The sequence below is a fragment of the Microcebus murinus genome, chromosome 17, assembly GCF_040939455.1.
Source record: "Microcebus murinus isolate Inina chromosome 17, M.murinus_Inina_mat1.0, whole genome shotgun sequence".
NCBI lineage: Eukaryota > Metazoa > Chordata > Mammalia > Primates > Cheirogaleidae > Microcebus > Microcebus murinus.
Window position 1 is genome coordinate 40,415,179 of NC_134120.1, and position 18,768 is coordinate 40,433,946.

Consider the following 18,768-nt stretch of genomic DNA (forward strand, 5'->3'; position numbering starts at 1 on the left):
TCAAAGGCTGAGTACCATAAAATGGGATAGACAAATCATAAACAGTCATCTGAAGATAAATCATCAAACCCAAAATATCCATCTCTTGGAAAAAAGGAAGACAAAAATATCTATTTGCCAAAAATCAGTGCTGAGACCAAGATCCAGTGTTCTTATTCCAAACAGGGGATGGGCTGATGGTTACAAAGATTCAAGTGTCAGTCAGTCACACTAAACCCAAGCAAGCTTTTGCATCTCAGTGGTCCAGAATTAAGAAATGGAGACTACCTTAAGGGTTCAAGTAAAAGAGGCATCTCATCTAGCAAGATCAATGCTAAGCCACAAATATATTGATTCTAGGTCTTTCATAGTCACCTTGGTCTTTGAATCAGAATCGGTTTTCAAGTCTGAGTTAGGGTTAAATCTATAAGTATGTCTATATGATGTAAGTGGTCCTGACCATGAGAAATAGAATACCAGGGACAGACAGGTACACCTATAAAATGCAATTAGAATTTTTTATTAAACTAACTCTTACAACAATACACACATTAAATCTTGCTTCTAGAAATATTCCAGTTCAAATGGAAACAGCAAGAATTAATTTGTAACTCTGTAATTCAGAATTATAGGATTTTACTCACATGTCTCTTAATTAAGATTACCAGTTTATCTACCTAGCTTCATTTCAAATTAAGCTAATGTATTATTAACTAAATACAGATTTTCTCTGTCTCATATCTTCTAATAGCAGTGACACAAATTTGGAAAAGACTAATTAGCTGAAGCATCAACATATATCTCCAAAGAATAAACTTACCACTTCATTTTCTCAGCCATATGGCTTAGAGATCACACTAGACATGACCTTTCCAACAGCGAGGTCAGAATTTCATTTATAAATAGATAATTGGAAACACATTCATCCAAGGTTCCATGGTGCTGAAGAACTTCAGTTTTTCAGAAAGAGCTATTTAAAGACCAAAAGGATAAAAATTATCTTCTTTCACCATATATGAGCAGGCTTAGGGATTCTGCAATACTTAAATAAAAAGTGCATGAAATTATGTGTTGTGTGTGTATGTGCATATTCTGTGTGTGTGTCTTTCTATCTTTACTTCTGAATATGAAAACAAGTTGTGGAAATATGTGTTTATAAATACCTTATCACACATTAATTTCTCAACAACTCAAGTGACTTTTGAAGCAAATGCAAATAGAGTTTCTTTCCCCCTTATATTTGGAAGTTCCAAAAAATTTACTTTAATTCCTTGGGTTTGCCCTTAATCAATGATTCTCAATCCTGGACACGTTTGGATCCCTTTGGAGATTCTATTAAAATGCCTATGTTATATTCTACTCTAGGTAATTAGATTTAATTAGATTGGGATAGGACACTGGTACTGGTATTTCTCAAAAGCTCCCCAGATGATTCCAATGTGTGGTCAAGGTTGAAAATTGGTCTCAAGGATAGACGTGTAGACACAGAGATGTGCTTCAACTCCAGACCTCCCTCTGAGAAAGGATTCCTTGTCCAGCTGCAAGAATTGAGATCAGCAGATAGCCTGGAGCTGTTAGCTTCTTCAAGGTCTGACTCAGCTTCTTAGAGCCACTTTGCCTGAGGTTATGACCTTACCATAACAACTTCCATCAGTGACTGAGCAAGGTGAGGGTAGGAAGGCCCAGCTATAGCTGAATAATGGAAGATCATCTGCTGGTCAAAATTTGCTCCAGAGCTTAACCTGATTGACTTCTCTTTCTGCCTAATTCTGTTTCCTTCCTCCATCTTTCACAGGTGTTGATCTCTAATAAACATCTGACGTCCCAAACCCACCTATCTCAGCCTCTGCTTCAGGAGAACTCAATCTATGACAACAAATTTAAAACATGCTCATGAATGGTTGCGGAGATCTTTTATTTGCCTGCCTCTCATTTCCTCCCCTCTGTAGTTACTTACATATGTGGGTTCTAGAATCAAAGTGTTGGATTCATACCCCACTTCTCTGTGACTCAGTACCATTATTTTACCTTTTGGTGCCTCAGTTCTCTCATTTGTAAAAGGTAGATAATTATTTTTTCCTTACTTGTAGAATACTTGTGAGAACTAAAGCCAAACTAGGCATATAGGACAGTGGCAGGGACATATCAAATGCTTCTTAAATATTAGCCATTTCCTGGGGAGATGAATTCTATGTGAATTGGATGGGACTGTCCTCAACCCATCCCTAGATTCAGAGAAAGACATGTGACTTGAGCAAGCCATTCAAAGTTTTCCTGAGGGTTTTTTGTGGGTTTTTTGAGTGCTCTGTTTTATTTGTTTTTAATTTTCCTAGGGGTGGAATTTGTTCCTGGGGCAGGTTGAATAACAGCTCCAAAGATATCCAGGTCCTCATCCCTGGAGCTTGTGAATATTACCTTAAATGGCAAAAGGGACTTTACAGATGTGCTTAAGTAAGCATCTTAAGGTGGGGAGAGCACCCTGACTTATCCAGGTGGGCCCTAAATGCCATCACAGGTGGCCTTGTAAGGAGGAGGTTGAGGGAGATTGACTACAGGGAGAATGAAGGCTTAATCTGATTTGGGATCAGTGGGGCATGCCTAGATATCTACAGGGAAGAAGCAATGTGTTAAACCTTATATTTTCCCCCCATGCCTATCAAAACACTTGTGGGTATAATAAATAATAATTTTAGTAACTGAAATTTCATAGGTACAATACTTACCAATTGACCACTGTTTTAAAATTCAGATGTAGATTTAATGAATCATAGATATATACATATTAAAATTTTAATTATGTTTATACTTGATGAGTATCCAATAATAAGCCCCTTTTTTGACCATCTTCTTAGTGTGTGGCATTTATTAGGTGTTTACATGTTTAAAAAAATGTGGTTTCAGACCTTCATGAGATCATAATGAGATCCCTTTGAGCCTTTACCGGCTGCCATGCATGGCCCTATGTAACATTTTTCATCCTTTTACTGACTGTCACAGTTCAACTTTAATTGGCTTTTGAATACGAGACATTTGAATGTGTGCTTTATTTATCCTGCCTGTTATCCTTAACTTTAAAGTAAGTTAAGGGTTTACAGAAGACACAGCAGTGATTCTCAACTTGGAGCAATTTGGCCCCCAGGAAACATTTGGCAATACTGGATGTATTTTTGATGTTCTCAACTAGGGATCGGGCTGCTACTAGCATCTGAAGTCAGGGATGCTGCTTAACATCCTACAGTGCATAGAAAAGCCACCACAATTAAGAATTATCTAGTCAAATGTGTCAACAGTGCTAAGGTTCAAAAATCTTGAGTCTCAGTATGGAAAAGTCATACAATAAATGTGCTGTTACAATGAAAAAAAATATTTCTTAGTGTACCAGTAAAAGTGATTCAGCTATTCAACCCTTTTCTCTGTGTGTTCTCTTGACTTGCTATACTGATTTCTATTTAATTCTAAACTGGATTTTTGCATACTAATTCAGATTAACCAAGTCTGACTGCATGTAATTAAAAAATTAGTAAAACAGAGGTGATCCCTAAGTAAAAATGAGGAAAATCTTCCTTCAAATACAAAAGATTAGGTTTAATACTTCAACTGCTACAGAGGGGAAAGGTAGGGAAGGGGTAGCAAGTGGGAAGTTGTTAGAGAAGAGCGTGCTCTGTTTTTGTCACTAGGAAATAAAACACATCTGCCTGACAAATTAAATGATCCAAAGAATAAAATGGATTGCAAAGATCAGAAATTGTGACACCATGGTGCAATTCAATCCATTACCGAATCCAGTTAGATACATTAGATATTTATATTAACAAGTATTGTTATACCAAGAACAGCAAACCAACTGGTATTTCCCAGGCATCCCTGGATCCACATGCATATGGCCAGCATGCTAAGGAAGTCTGCTCCGTTACTATGAAAATGTATGTAAATTTAGTCAGACTCCTACATTCTAGTTTTGCAATCTAGAACTAAGCCAGGCTGAATAATAATATAATATGGAAATAAGCATGGTATCAGCAAAATTACAAGCCCATAAAATAAATATGTTGTGCCATAATAGAAATTCAAATGCTCCTATTCATCAAAAAGCCAAATTAATTTCATTACACATTGATTAATGTGCCTTAAAATGTTTGAACAATCCTAAGTGGGTTTGAGAAATTTAAGAGATATCATATGTGTTAACGAAAAATTATATGGTGGATTATGCCCTCTACAATTAAAGTCTAAATGTGGCTTTTAGCTCTTTTAGATACAGATATTACAAGTACAGAGCACCAGTTGCACACCACCAGATTTTTAAAAATAAATTTTGTTAATTGGATGCACCTTTTAGTCAAACACCTCATGTAGAAAAATCGTCCTTTTAAAATTCTACTTTTTGTTGTCAAATATCTATTAGCTAGCTATAGTTAATATCTATAATGTCAAATATCTATTATTAGCTATCATGTTCTGCTTCCGCTTTTGTCTTCATGTATATTTGATGTTAACAAATAGGCTATTTGTTAAAAATAGGATTATTGTATATTCTCACATTTGGGCCAGATATTTTCTTTTGCCATTATAAGAAAGAAATAGGTGCTGATGAAGATTGTGGTGTTTCATAAAAAGTGAGCAGAGGCCCTGTGATCTGTTTTGACATTTGCTGAAGTAAATGACTCTCTGAACTACTGTAATCTACTTTTTTAGATGAGTTTATGATGTTACTGAAATTTATTATCTTTTATTGAAAATTGGCTTAATCACACTTTTAATTTTTTTTCCTAATGTGTACTATGTTTTGTTCATTTGTATTTATTGTAAAATCTTGAAGATATACTTATTTGCTTCTTTCTCTGAAAGCCTATAGCATTTTATTCTTCACCTACTACTACGTATTTCATTGTCTAACTGTATCCTGTTCACCCATTCACACATCGTTTCTCTACTTCTAGATTGTAGGTGTAATAGGATAGGAGAACATATTTGTTTCATCTTTATATCATCCTTATGACCATATAATGAAATATATAGTTGTCAGAAAATATTTTTTAATAATAAAGAAGTGACAAAATACATGAATGGATTTCTTCCAAAGAAAAGACACATAAGGTCTTTAGATCCTATTCTTTGAAACTTATTTAGGTTTTTAACTCCTGTTCTATGGATTTATTCATGAACTTATTATTTGGAGAAAGAGTAATGGACATGAGTGTGAAACAGCACGTCAGTATGTGTGATTCTAGAGAGTGCATCAATTATGGACAATAGTGGGATATTTTTAAAACTTGATAGAGAGTATGTTGTATCAAGAGGAAGCTTTTCTCACTCCCCCTCCCCACCTCTCAACCTTAAAATCCAAGAGAAGAGAGATGGTAAATTAAGAGAAAAGTTCTAGGGTAACAAAGTACAAAGTCAAGAAGTTGTCTTCTGTGAATAAAAATGATTAGCTCTCTAGGAGACATATAAAGAGACTTGTTAATGGATAATAAGCTACATTTTGTCATATGTGCAGAATCTCTTTTAAGTCATGAATCTCATCGGATTTAAAATTAATTTCCTGATGTTCCCTTATTACCTGAAATTAAGAAAACAAAAATTATAGAGAAAACAATGAAAGCTATGTGTAATCCCATCACACAAAATAAACACCACTAACACACAGCTATAATTCCTCCTTCTCTGTTTACCATGCAGACAGATACATAGATAGCTATGAAAAATATAGAGAGAAATGCATATAGAGGGAACAAGAGAGTTTGAGTGTGATAACAGCAGAACAAAAGTAAAACAGCAAGTGCACAAGAATTTTTTCAATGCAAAATCAGAATATTTTCCTACCACAGGCTATGCCTTTTCCATTTAACATCATACTTTAAGCATTCCTTTTGCTACTGAAAAGTTTTTGGATGGTTTCAAGATATTCCTTTCCATTCATATGTCATGCTTAATTCAGTCACTTGTCCATTGTTGAATGTATAGATTGTTTCTAGTTTTTTAATATTGAAACTCATGTTATAGTGAACTCTTTGTTTGCAAGGTGATTATTTACACAATAAAGTTTCCTAAAAGCAGAACAAGTGGATTAAAGCACAGGAACTCCTTCAGAATTTTGATACATGTTACCACATTGTTTGCAAAAAAATATTGGTGCCCATTTACACTTCTAAAAGTAAGGTAACAATCTCACTGTAGCCTTACCAATACTGAATTTTCTTAGTCTCCTAAAATATGTGGTCTAACGTGATCTATCTTAAGGTTTTGGTAACATTAATGTCTTTGATTAGAGCTCACCACATGTAGAGACTACATTTCATCTCCAGAATGGAAGAGGCAAACAACAGTATGCCTTCCTACACAAACTCTCAGCATCACTTCCCTGGAGGTCCCATTGCTACCCGGAAGTTATAATTTTCCCCTGGATGCAGAAATTGTGTGTCACTGTGTTTCCAGATGGAGAAAGCAGAGATGAAAAAGAATTCTGACCATCATCATAATTATATTCCTGCTACAAAAGTGCAGTTATCTAGTTTTATGAATCATTTAGATTACCTGAGACAGAGAAAGTTGGACAAAGACAAAACATCTTTCCATCTTCTTCCTAGGAGGTGAAGCTGCTATTTTATAAAGTCAGAAATGAATGAATGGACCATCATTTCTTTAATGCAATCTTTAAAAAGGTTACTTTTATTTTCTATGCTGTGTATATAAATATTTTGTATCTTTACAAGAACTCTAGTTGGGAAATTTGAGATAATGCATATTGGCTTTGGATCAACAGTACATTCAGCTACAAGTAAGAAACCCCAACTATTATGGCTTAAACAAAAATAGCTGTACTTTTCTCCCAAGAAGGCTGCACTTACGCAGTTTCTGACACTTTTTCAGCTGCTGAATGATACAAAGCAGAGGCTGACAAACTACTTCCCATTAGAAATCTTTCCTGCCATCTATTTTATTAAATAAAGTTTTATGGAGCACACTACACCCATTTACTTAAGCATCATGTACTGATGCTTTCACAATAGTACAACAGAATTGAGCATTTGTGACAGAAATGGCATAGCCCATAAAACATAAAATTTTATTATCTGGGCCTTTACAAGAAAAGTGTGTCTATTGTTGATACAAGGTATGGAATCTTTGTGATCCCTTCGCCTTTACTCCAAGGTTGCAAGATTGCAGCTATGACCATTGCACACTATCAGGGAGAAAAAAAGAAAGGGGGAAGTGGGTATCCCTAGCTGTGTTAGGTCTTGATTATCAAGAAAAGTCATAGCTTTCCCAGAAGATCCCATCAACATTCTGCTTATGTCACACCAGCCAGAACTGTGTCATGTGATCCCCCTAGCTATAGAAGAGGCCTCAAAAGTGAGCATCTACATTTCTAACCAGTAAGAAGGAGTTGGGAATTCCTGTTGGCTGGGTCCATAATCAATGCCTATGATAGACTGCTAAAAATTTTAAGCAAAAAGCATGTTGGATATTTTAGTTTGGCTCTGCTCACCTTTTTTTTTCCTTCTCTGAGTAATTATATGGGAAACATTATCAGCAAACAAAGAAAGTATCTAAAATATTTTAAATGACAAATATGATCGTTAATATTTTTCTCTTATTTTCTGGAGTGTTAATAATTCATGTAGATGTATGCTTCTTTCTAAGTACAGGTAAAATCCCCGGCAATTGTATATAAACAAATAAAAGAAGACTAAAATATAGAGAAGAAAGCAGACCAGCTAAGAACATGGGGACTTGAGGAACAACACATCAGTGAGTTGTGTCAATTTCCCTTTTGCCTCATATGTCAGAAGCCACATGCTGGAGAAGCAAGCGACTCAAGAACACCAACAGGTATAGCCACAAAAGAATGCAAGAGAAGTCTGTGCTTTCTAGGCAAGGGACCATAAAAGAGGTTGCTTAGCACAGTAGAAAACTTTTAGATAATAACTGTTCTATTCCAATCAAATACCATAGAAAAAAATTGTAGTTCTACACTACCCCTCCAGTGAAGGCTAAGTGGGGAACCTAGACTTTCACTACACTTCAGGTTATAATGAAGCCCCATAACCCCAGCAACATGCAAGAAAAGTACACGTCATGACCACATGGGGTTTATTCTAGGCATACAATGCTGACTCAACCATTGAAAATCAAAAAATGTAATCCATCGTATTAATAGACTAAAGAAGAAAACCACATGATCATATTAATTGATGCCAAAAAAGCACTTAAAACAATTCAATAACCACTCGTGATAAAAAGAAAAACCTCAGGAAAAAAATAGGAATACAGAGAAATCCCCACAACTCAATAAAGAACATTCACAAAAAATCCTACAACCAACATTATAAAAAATAATAAAAGAATGAATGTTTTCCCCTATGACTGGGGAAAAGGTGATGGTGTATACTCTCACCATTACTATTCAACATAATACTGGAATTTCCAGTGAATTCAATAAGCAAGAAAATGAATTAGAGACATTAAGGATCAGAAAAGAGAAGAAATAAAACTACCTCAATTTGCTGATGAAATAATCACCTATATCAAAAACTCCAAGGATTCTATTATAATTTTTAAAAAACAGAAAACAAAACCTCCTAGAACTAAGAAATGAATTTAGTAATATCATAGATTATAACATGAACATACAAATATCAATTATGTCTATTTACTAGCAATAAATATGTAGAAACTACAATTTTTACAAGTGATATTTACAATTGCTAAAAAGGGTACAAATCTAACAGAACATGTACAAAACTTGAAGGCTAAAAAATACAATATGTTAATGAATGAAAGCAAAGAATACTGAAATAAATGGAAAGACATAGCGTGTTCATAGATTGAAAGACTCAATAGTAAATAAGTCAATTCTTTCCAAGTAGATATTTAGGTTTAACTCAATTTCTATAAAAATTTCAATAAGATTTTTTTCTCATTTATATGTAAGACTATTATAAAATTTACATGAAAGGCAAATGAACTACAATAGCTGAAAAACTATTTAAAAAAATTAACTGAGAAGAATTAGCCCACAGAATTTCAAGACTCATTATTTTACTACACCAATCAACATTGTGTGGTAATTAGCAGAAAAACAGACACATAGATCAATAGAACAGAATAGAGAACACAGAAATAGTCCAATAAATATAGGCAACAGATTTTTAAAAATTAACTCTAGTAGATACTAGATCTAAATATTAAACCACAAAACTATGAAACTTTTCAAAAAAAAATGTAGGAGAAAATCTTCATGACCTAAGAAGTGTCTCTCAACTTCATATCAAAAACATGATCAATGAAAGAAAGCATTAGTAAGTTGGACATCATCAAAATTAAAATATTTTGCTCTGTAAAAGACTATGTTAAAAGAATAAAATGAAAAGCCAAAGACTGAGAGAAAATATTTACAAAACACGTAATTGACAAAGGACTCCTATCTAGAATGTATAAAGGATTATCAAAACTCAACCATAAAAAAACCAAACAATCTAATCAGAAAATGAGCAAAAGATATAAAGAGACATTTCCTGGAAAAGGGTTTATGGATGGCAAATAGGCACAAGAAAAAATACTCCACATCATGAGCCATCATAGAAATGCAAATTAAACCACATGCAATATGATGACACACTTATCAGAAAAACTAAAATAAAAATCGTGACACTTACCAAATTCTGGCAAGGATTCTGAGAAGCAGAATCTCTCATACATTGTTTAAAGGAATGTAAAATGGAAAAGTTAGGAAATTTCTTTAAAAAACGAAACATACACTTACCAAATAACACAGCAATCTCATTTCTGGGCATTTATCCCAGAGAAATGAAAACTTATATTCACATAAACCCTGTACATGATTATTCATAGAAGCTTTATTTGCAAAAACCAAAAATTGGAACAACTACAGTGTCCTTTAAGGGTGACTAGTTAAACTGTGGCACATCCATACCATGGGATAAAAAGAATGCACCATACCAAGCAATAACAAAAATAAAAACCATTATTGGTATGTGCAACAACTTGGATGGTTCTCAAGTACGTTCTGCTGAGCAAAAAAAAAAAAAAAAAATGGCCAGTCTCACAAAGTCACATACTGCATGACAGATATGGAGAACCAATCAGGGGTTGCTGGATTTAGGGATGGTTAGGAGGAAGAGTGATGTAAGGACAGAGGATGAGTGTAAAGTAGAAACAAGATGACGATCTTTGTCATGATGGAATAGCTGTCTATCTTGATCGCAGTGGTCACACAAATCTGTACATGTGATAAAATGACACAGAACCATACTTACACAAACACAATGTACCAAGGACAATTTCCCAGTTTGGGTATTGTACTGTAGTTACATAGGATGGAACCACTGGAGGAAACTGGGCAAAGGATACAGGAGACCTCTCTGTAGGTATCCAACTTTGTACTTTCTTTTCAATGTGTAATTATTTCAAAAGTTGTGTTTTTAAAAAATCATGTAGCCTAAAGTGTTCCATACCTTTCTCTATTTGCTTAAATGCCACACACTTAAGACTGAAAAAAAAAATCTATATTTGGATAAATAAAGCAAAGATATAAAGTTTTCTGATATTTTTTTCTGGTTAAAAAAATGAGGACTTCAGAAATAATCTGCAAGTGAGATCTAGGGAAATCCTTCACTCTCAAGACCACAATGTTGATACATTTTACATGAAGTGTTTTAATTAGAAGGAAGATAAAATGTTTAAAGGTAAGCCACTTATATATATGTCTATGTGAATGTAGACCATATTAATTTATATAAGGATGAACCTAGAGATATATGCTAAGCATGTACATGCTGTCTCCAACTAAACATCAGTCAAATGTATATGGAGGGTTTGCATGCCTACTTTACTTTTTCATGAATTATTTATAAAATTCTATTAAATTAAATTAAACCAAATAATAATTATCACTTACTATTTAATTTCATCTGCCAATAGGCAATTTTAAATGGTCGATACAGGTAGATAGCTAGGAACTACTAACCTACTAGCACATGAATGCTAATTTGTGTAATTTTTTTTAGATGGAAAGACTCTCTGGAGAGCCACAAAAGGATGCCCAGCCTAATTTGGTCAGCTAGCCACACGCTGGACATCCAGGAACTAAATGATCTCTTAGGACCTTCCAGCTCTAAAATGCTGTGATAAAGACAGCATGATATCAGATGACATTTTTTTTTTGTCTCAAGAGGACAGTTGGGAATAGCTTAATTACTGAGTAGAAATTTTCATAGTTCGATGCAATTCTATTGTCAGAAACGCTTGAATTAGAATTTTTAATACAGACTTACGATGCTAACAATAGATATAACAAATACAAAATTGAAAATATTATTCATTCAGATAGCAGGCTAAATACATGCATTTATTAGTATTTCCACTGTCCATCCAAAATCCAATTGTAATAAAAGGGGGATGTATAGAAGAGAATAAATTTGTAACAGCACTGAAAATAAGAAGGAGCCTTTAGCAAACATGGTATTTTGACAAATATCCAGATAGCAAAACAAATGAAATCACATGACAAAAAAAAGCAAAGGGAGTCTGAAAAATGCATCAAATAATGTTGAAGTGGAAAAAGGGGCTCCACTTTGGCGGTGTTTTCAAATACTTTTATATTTTCATTGGTTTTACTGTTTCAGTTAACTTTTTAACTTTTGTGGAATTTGTTTATATGTAGATATACTTTTGTTCTTTATCCCATTGCACAATTCCTCAACAACATTTATTACATAGCCCACCTGACTTAGCCTGGGTTCTTTCCCAAAGCAGAGCCTGGGACAGAGGTCATGTAATTCTTTAAGAATGTATTCTCAGGTGGCAGGAGTGTGTGGCAGGTATCAACAGGGAAAAACTGAAAGCCAATTCAAGTATCATCTAGTGTACCATCACCTCAGGTGACCAGTTACCCAGTGTATGACATTCTGTGTTGTGTTATGACATGTGGCTAAGAACCATTTACTCAAGATGCAAAAGAGAGAAGCATTGATTCATTAGCTCCTGTGGCTCTTCATGTGACATGTATCAGGGTCAAGTGGACTCATGCAGGATTATCGAAGAAGCCCCAGAGCAGGAAGCAAGAGATACTCAACACACACTTGTGATAAGGAGCTAATGGCAAGGAACTCAAAACCTGCGCAGAGGGCTGGGCGCTGTGGCTCACGCCTGTAATCCTAGCTCTTGGGAGGCCGAGGCGGGAGGATTGCTCAAGGTCAGGAGTTCAAAACCAGCCTGAGCAAGAGCGAGACCCCGTCTCTACTATAAATAGAAAGAAATTAATTGGCCAACTGATATATATATAAAAAATTAGCCAGGCATGGTGGCGCATGCCTGTAGTCCCAGCTACCCGGGAGGCTGAGGCAGAAGGATCACTCGAGCCCAGGAGTTTGAGGTTGCTGTGAGCTAGGCTGACGCCATGGCACTCACTCTAGCCTGGGCAACAAAGCGAGACTCTGTCTCAAAAAAAAAAAAAAAAAAAAAAAAACCTGCACAGAATTGTGTACCAGGGCAAGGCAAGCAGAGGTCAGGACAAAGAGGATGAAAGACAGCATCCTAGTGGTATCAGACATGCCTTTCTTTCACCACATTCGAAGTACTTCCTTAACACTGCAATAAATTTTTATACATAAATATTATATATATATATAGTCTCTTCCTAGAGTCTTTAGTATGTCCCACTGATCAATTTTATTATTCCTGTTCCAATAAACCCAGTTTTTTATTAGAGTAACTTTATAGCATAAGTTGATTTCTGATAGGGACATATTCCTCATAATCGTACTCTTTCAAATATGTAATGGCTATTTTTCATAGCTTATATTCCAGATGTACTTATGAATCACTGTTAGAAAACAGAAACCGTCTGTTAGGAGTTGGAATTGGGGACTGCTTTGAACTCATAGATCAGTTGAGGACATTTGAGAACTTTATGACATCATACTTTCCCATCCAAGGACACAGTATTTTGCCATATTTATTCTAGTCTTCTTTTACATCCTTCAATTATGTTTTACATATCTCTTTGAACAGGTATTGCATATTTCTTTCTATGCATTTGGTAATTACTAGTAGATTTTTACCATTACATTTTCTAACTGGTATTACAGCATGATAAAGCTGTGAATTTTCGTATGTTGATTTTCTGTGTGATCATCTTGTTAAATGAACGAGAAATAATCTATTTTCATCATTTTCCATTTTGTTGATTAATTCACTTAGGAGTTCTAGATATCCAATTATAGCCTACAACTCTTCTACACTTAAACTCCTTCAACTTCAATATTCTAATAAAACTACTTAAACACAGGACTACAGAGTACCACTGGATTTGGAAAGTGTTCATGAAGTAAGCTCACACTATTGTTAACCTCTATGAAATGATTCTTGAAGCCAATGTGTAGAGGTGAATTCAGGTAAATTAGGGTATAACTAAGAGTTTCCCCAGTTAATTTCCATTGAAATACAATATTTATTAAGAGATGTGATAGTTAATTTTATGTGTCAACCTTACTGGGGTAAGGGATGCCCAGATAGCTGGTAAAATACTATTTCTGGGTGTGTCTGTGAGAGTGTTTCTGGAAGAGATTAGCATTTGAATCTGTGGACTGAGGAAAGAAGATCACCCTTACCAAGGCAGGTGGGCATTATCCAGTCCATAGGGAGCTGAAATAGAACAAAAGATGGAGGAAGGGCAAATGAATTTGCTTCCTGTTAGAGCTGGAATATCCATATTCTCCAGCAGTCTCTTCTCCAAGGCCCCCTCCCTGATGGGTTCTCAGGCCTTTGGACTTAATTTCACCACAGATTTCTTGCTTCACCGCCTTCCAGTTTGCAGGGGGCAGATCATGGGACTTCTCAGCTTCCATAATCACATGAGCCAATTCCTATAACAAATCTCTTTATATATCTATGTCTGTCTCCTATTAGTTCTTTCTCTGGAGATTCCTATACAAAGGGTATGAAATAAAAAGGTACTAATCGGAAGCTTACAAATATATTATTGAAACTTAACAATAACCACAGCAATCGCTTAGAATTTAATTCAACAATATTTTTTTTCAGGGAGGAGTATTATATCACTGATACTGCTAAAAATTTTCAGCAAATGGTAATAATAAACATCAGACTGTCTTTTAGTCTGTTTTCTTATTATTTCGTGGGGTTTTTGTTTTGTTTTTGTTTTTTTTTGTGAGACAGAGTCTCACTTTGTTGCCCAGGCTAGAGTGAGTGGCATGTTATCAGCCCAGCTCACAGCAACCTCAAACTCCTGAGCTCAAGCGATCCTACTGCCTCAGCCTCCTGAGTAGCTGGGATTACAGGTGCTCGCCACCATGCCCAGGTAATTTTTTGTTTCTATTTTTAGTTCCCCTGCTAATTTTTTCTATCTTTTTTTTTTTTTTTTAGTAGAGACGGGGTCTCTACCAGCTCAGGCTGGTCTCAAACTCCTGAGCTCAAGCGATCCTACTGCCTCAGCCTCCTGAGTAGCTGGGATTACAGGTGCTCGCCACCATGCCCAGGTAATTTTTTGTTTCTATTTTTAGTTCCCCTGCTAATTTTTTCTATCTTTTGTTTTTTTTTTTTTTTTAGTAGAGACGGGGTCTCTACCAGCTCAGGCTGGTCTCAAACTCCTGAGCTCAAAGGATCCTCCAGCTTAGGTCTCCCAGAGTGCTAGGATTACAGGCATGAGCCACCACACCTGGCCATTTTTTTGTGTGTGTTATCTACAGGTGAGCTTCTCTTAATTGCTGTCAGTGGGGACTGATCCCTCCACTGTTCCACTCTTGCTATGTCAGTGGATTACTGATGCAAATTTAGGTGTTGACAAACTATAGACAGCATTTAAACTCATAGGAGGGATGGAGATTTTTCAAGGGCAAGTTTTTAGTGAGAATTAAAAGAGCCTAGGACAAAATCATAAGGATCTTTACATTTAGCAGCAATATGAAGCAAAGAAGAAATAGGTAGAAAGGAAAATGCAAAGAATAGATGTAACAAATGAAAATATAATCCATAATAGTATTGTGGGGAAATAAAAAGTTTTTTAGAACGAATGATTTTTGCCAGTGATTTGCACAGCAGAGAGAGACATAGTTCATATAACTTCAGAGCACATAACCTCTTTGTGCCTGCTTTATTGTTATGTGGTTGTGAATTCAGGCAAAAGAGTGAATGATTTTGACCACCTTTGTGTTTTGATAAATCAAAGAAATAAAACGCCGTTAATTGGTCTTACAAATATGTTATGTGTAACCAGTTGTAAACATTCATTCTCAGGGCAGAGCTTTTTATTCTCATGTATTTTGATTCTGCTTAGAATTTAGCCTCATAAAGCTCCATTGGACTGAAACCAGGTTGCGAGTGTTGATAATGAGTCTTCAAAAACTCATGAACAATTACCAAGACTAACTTTGTTATACTTCTGACCCAGACATTAAGCTGAGGGCTGACTTTGAGGGATCTGGGATGGCTTTCAGAAGCTTTATATGTTTACCCACCTTTCCCAATGGACCTTCACTCAGAGAGAACAGCTGCCTCAAATTCCAGAAAATAAACTTCTAAACCATGAAACCACTAGGCACTGGGTGAGTTGGGCCAACACTCTATTTGAAAGAGAATTATAAATTCAGGCAGCATTGCTTTGGCACTATCCAAATCTGAAGAGTATTTTATGCTTATAATTAAGATCACAAGTGCATTTATGTCACCAGATATCACATATTCAATTTTTACTAAATGTTGGCTCCCACAGCCTGGATCTACAAGGTAATATATTAAACCAGTGGCAATAGAGCAAACAAATGTTATGTTATTATTTTAGAGGGTAGACTGCTTGAGGAGTGAGCCTCAAAGGAGTACTGGGTTCCTTTTGTGTTTCTGCCAAAATTTGCTAGACTCTTAAAATGGTTTGCAAAAAAAAAAAAAAAAAGACTCAATTCTTCACTCTTCCGTATAACCTTGACCTTCCCCATAAACTTTGTAGGGGGAACTCTGACTCGTGTGATTTGCTTTGGCCAACAGGATTTTAGCAAATGCAACATAAGCAGAGGGCTGAAAAGTGCTTGCATGACTGGGCTTTCCTGCTCTTGCTTTCCTAAGATTTCCATGAGAACATTACCAGCCCGGTGGATAAAGAGAGATGCATGGCATGGTGCCACATCACTGTAGTCATTCCAGCTGACACTATCTAGATCTGCCAGCAGCCAGCCAACCTTCACACTCGTGAGCTAGCCCAGCCAGGGTGAACAGAGCAGCTGACTGAGGGTAAGTAAACCAACCGAGCCCAGATCAGCTAAACCTGTCAGACTCACAAAGCAAATAAACATTTATTGTGTGTGTCCCTGAAGTTTTTGGTGGAGTGTAACATGACATTATTGTGACATTAGATAACTGACACAGCCTTCTCATCTTTTAAACAGATTTCAAAGAGCCTTAGCACTTTCTACAAGGTTAGTAGGATATAATAAAGACGTTAATATCATAGAAGAATCTAAAGACTCTTAAATCAGAAGACTGACTTTGAATGCTAAATCTGCTACTTATTGGTTTGGTGACACATGGAAATTTATTTAAATTCTGTGCACCAGCCAACTGGGTAATTGTGAGGATTAAACGATATGTTATGTCAAACGTGCTGTTTGACCTTGGGCAAGTTACTTAATCACCTTAATCTCAGTTTTCATTAGTAAAATGAGGTTTACAATGGTAATTATGAAGATAAAAAAAATAAAAAGAATATAAAGCATTTTACAGACAGGTTAGTGGTTAGAAAATGCTAAATGTTAAAATTATTATTACACGTTAAAAATCATTTTTACTATTAGTTACAGTTTTAGTTTTGACAACAAAAGTGAAGCATTGTGGCTGAAAGATGTCTGGTAAAAGGCACTTTTTACTCAAGGAGGCCTTCGGGGTCCCAGGTGAATGAGTCTAGGTCCTGTGGCTTTTTTTATTAGCACAAAGAAGTTGTTTGGTGACAAATTAGCTAATTGTCACTTTAGAGGGTGGAAATGTCTTCATAAGGGAATGAATTATAAAAGTTCATGGAGGTTTAAATGGAAAACAGTGAAGGAAACAGAGAGGTAAAATACCTTTGTTAGCCAGAGGGACCCCAAAATACAAGCAGGAAGCCCCCAGGAGTGGTGGGATTTTTATGGCTGAGACCCCAGGATGGGAAAAAACAGCCTCTGCATTAGGATACGGAAGGGAGAGGTGGGATGCAATTAAATAATCCTGGTGAATTGTTCCAATGAAAATGTTAAGGTTGGTATTTCTGAAATTATAAAACTTCCTTTTATCCTGCATAAAATAAATCAACTTGTACAATGTCAAAGTGTCCAAAGTATCACATTCCAAGGTGACATCCATGAGATAATCGATTGGTGCTTCAAGTAACACCAGATTTGGTCCTCCAGAAAGTCTTCATTGGTAGCAATTTAGATTATTACAAAGATGAGCGTCACCAACCATCACAGAGAAGGAAGAATGAGAAAATGTCTAGAACTCACTAGAAGCAGATCCAAGAGAGAAATCCTTTTTCAGAATAAAGGTAGAGAAATATTACAGAATTCAAAAGCTCTAGGAGCTGAAAGCAGAACAGAATTATTATAAAACAGTCAGTTGGCAATTAAAGGATAACATCGAACTGAGCACCAACAGCCCTTTAGAAAGGATGTCTCCATTTTTCTAGTCTTCAGATAATAAATCTAAATATCTCAATATTTTCCTCACTAATGTATGACAACATGAGCAACAGTACCACTTGAAAAAAATAAATACCCAAGAGAACATCTTTTATACCTCTGAACAGGAGCCTGAGATACTCAAAGCCATCCGGAGAACGTGCCCCAGGCACCAAGACCTTCAAGATAAAACACAGAACAGCAACAGCTGTTCTACAGAGGGCAAAGCTGGCTCTGAGTTAATGTGCACAACCAGGAGCAGCCAGAAGTGAGTATGAGGAGGAGAATAACTAGGCCAATAAGGAAAATTCTGTGCACAAGAGAGAAACAAATGGTATAAGAAAAGCATCAAGCAAGATGGATGATTTAAGAAAATATAGTCACCAGTTTTCATAGCAGTTCTACTTAGTTTGCATAATAAAAACAAAAAGCCTTGGTCTGTTCCTGCTGGTCAGTGACTTTCTGTGTCAGAATAATGTTATCCCCCCCGCCCCCCAGATGGGGACATGACATCATCACCTAATCACTTCTCAAAGAATTGATTTTCTGCGTCTGCCTTTAGAGTTTCTTGCTGAATGGGTCTAACTTTTCTTCAATTTGATAGAGGGAGCAGCTGTAAGCAAAGCATCTAGAAATAAACAGGAAAAAGTCCTGAATCCTAGGTCCACAGCTGCTGATAGTCTGAACTTGGGCATTTAATGCTTCCTTGGTGAAGGCAAGAAGTTCAATTAAAGAGAGGTTATTTGTTAGCAGGTTTCTGACCAGAAACATTGCTCTATAAAGATGGTGCAGGGCAAGAATCAAACGCAGCAAAGAGATTGACGTCAATGGAGCACAGAAGTTTCTTTTTATAAAGATTCAGACACCTCAGAAGTTATTTTTTGCCTTCAACGACAAGGTGGCCCTAACATTTTAACATAGATATCCATATTTGGATGCCATAGACCTAGATTAATACTGTCAAACTTAATTGTTTTTTCCAGAAGGGCTATAATATTTCAAGTTTCCTTTTTCTCTAGATCATATGCAAGCAAATTTGGCATTGAACTTATTAATTAATTAATTTGATCAACATATATTTTTGAGCACCTGTTTGATACCA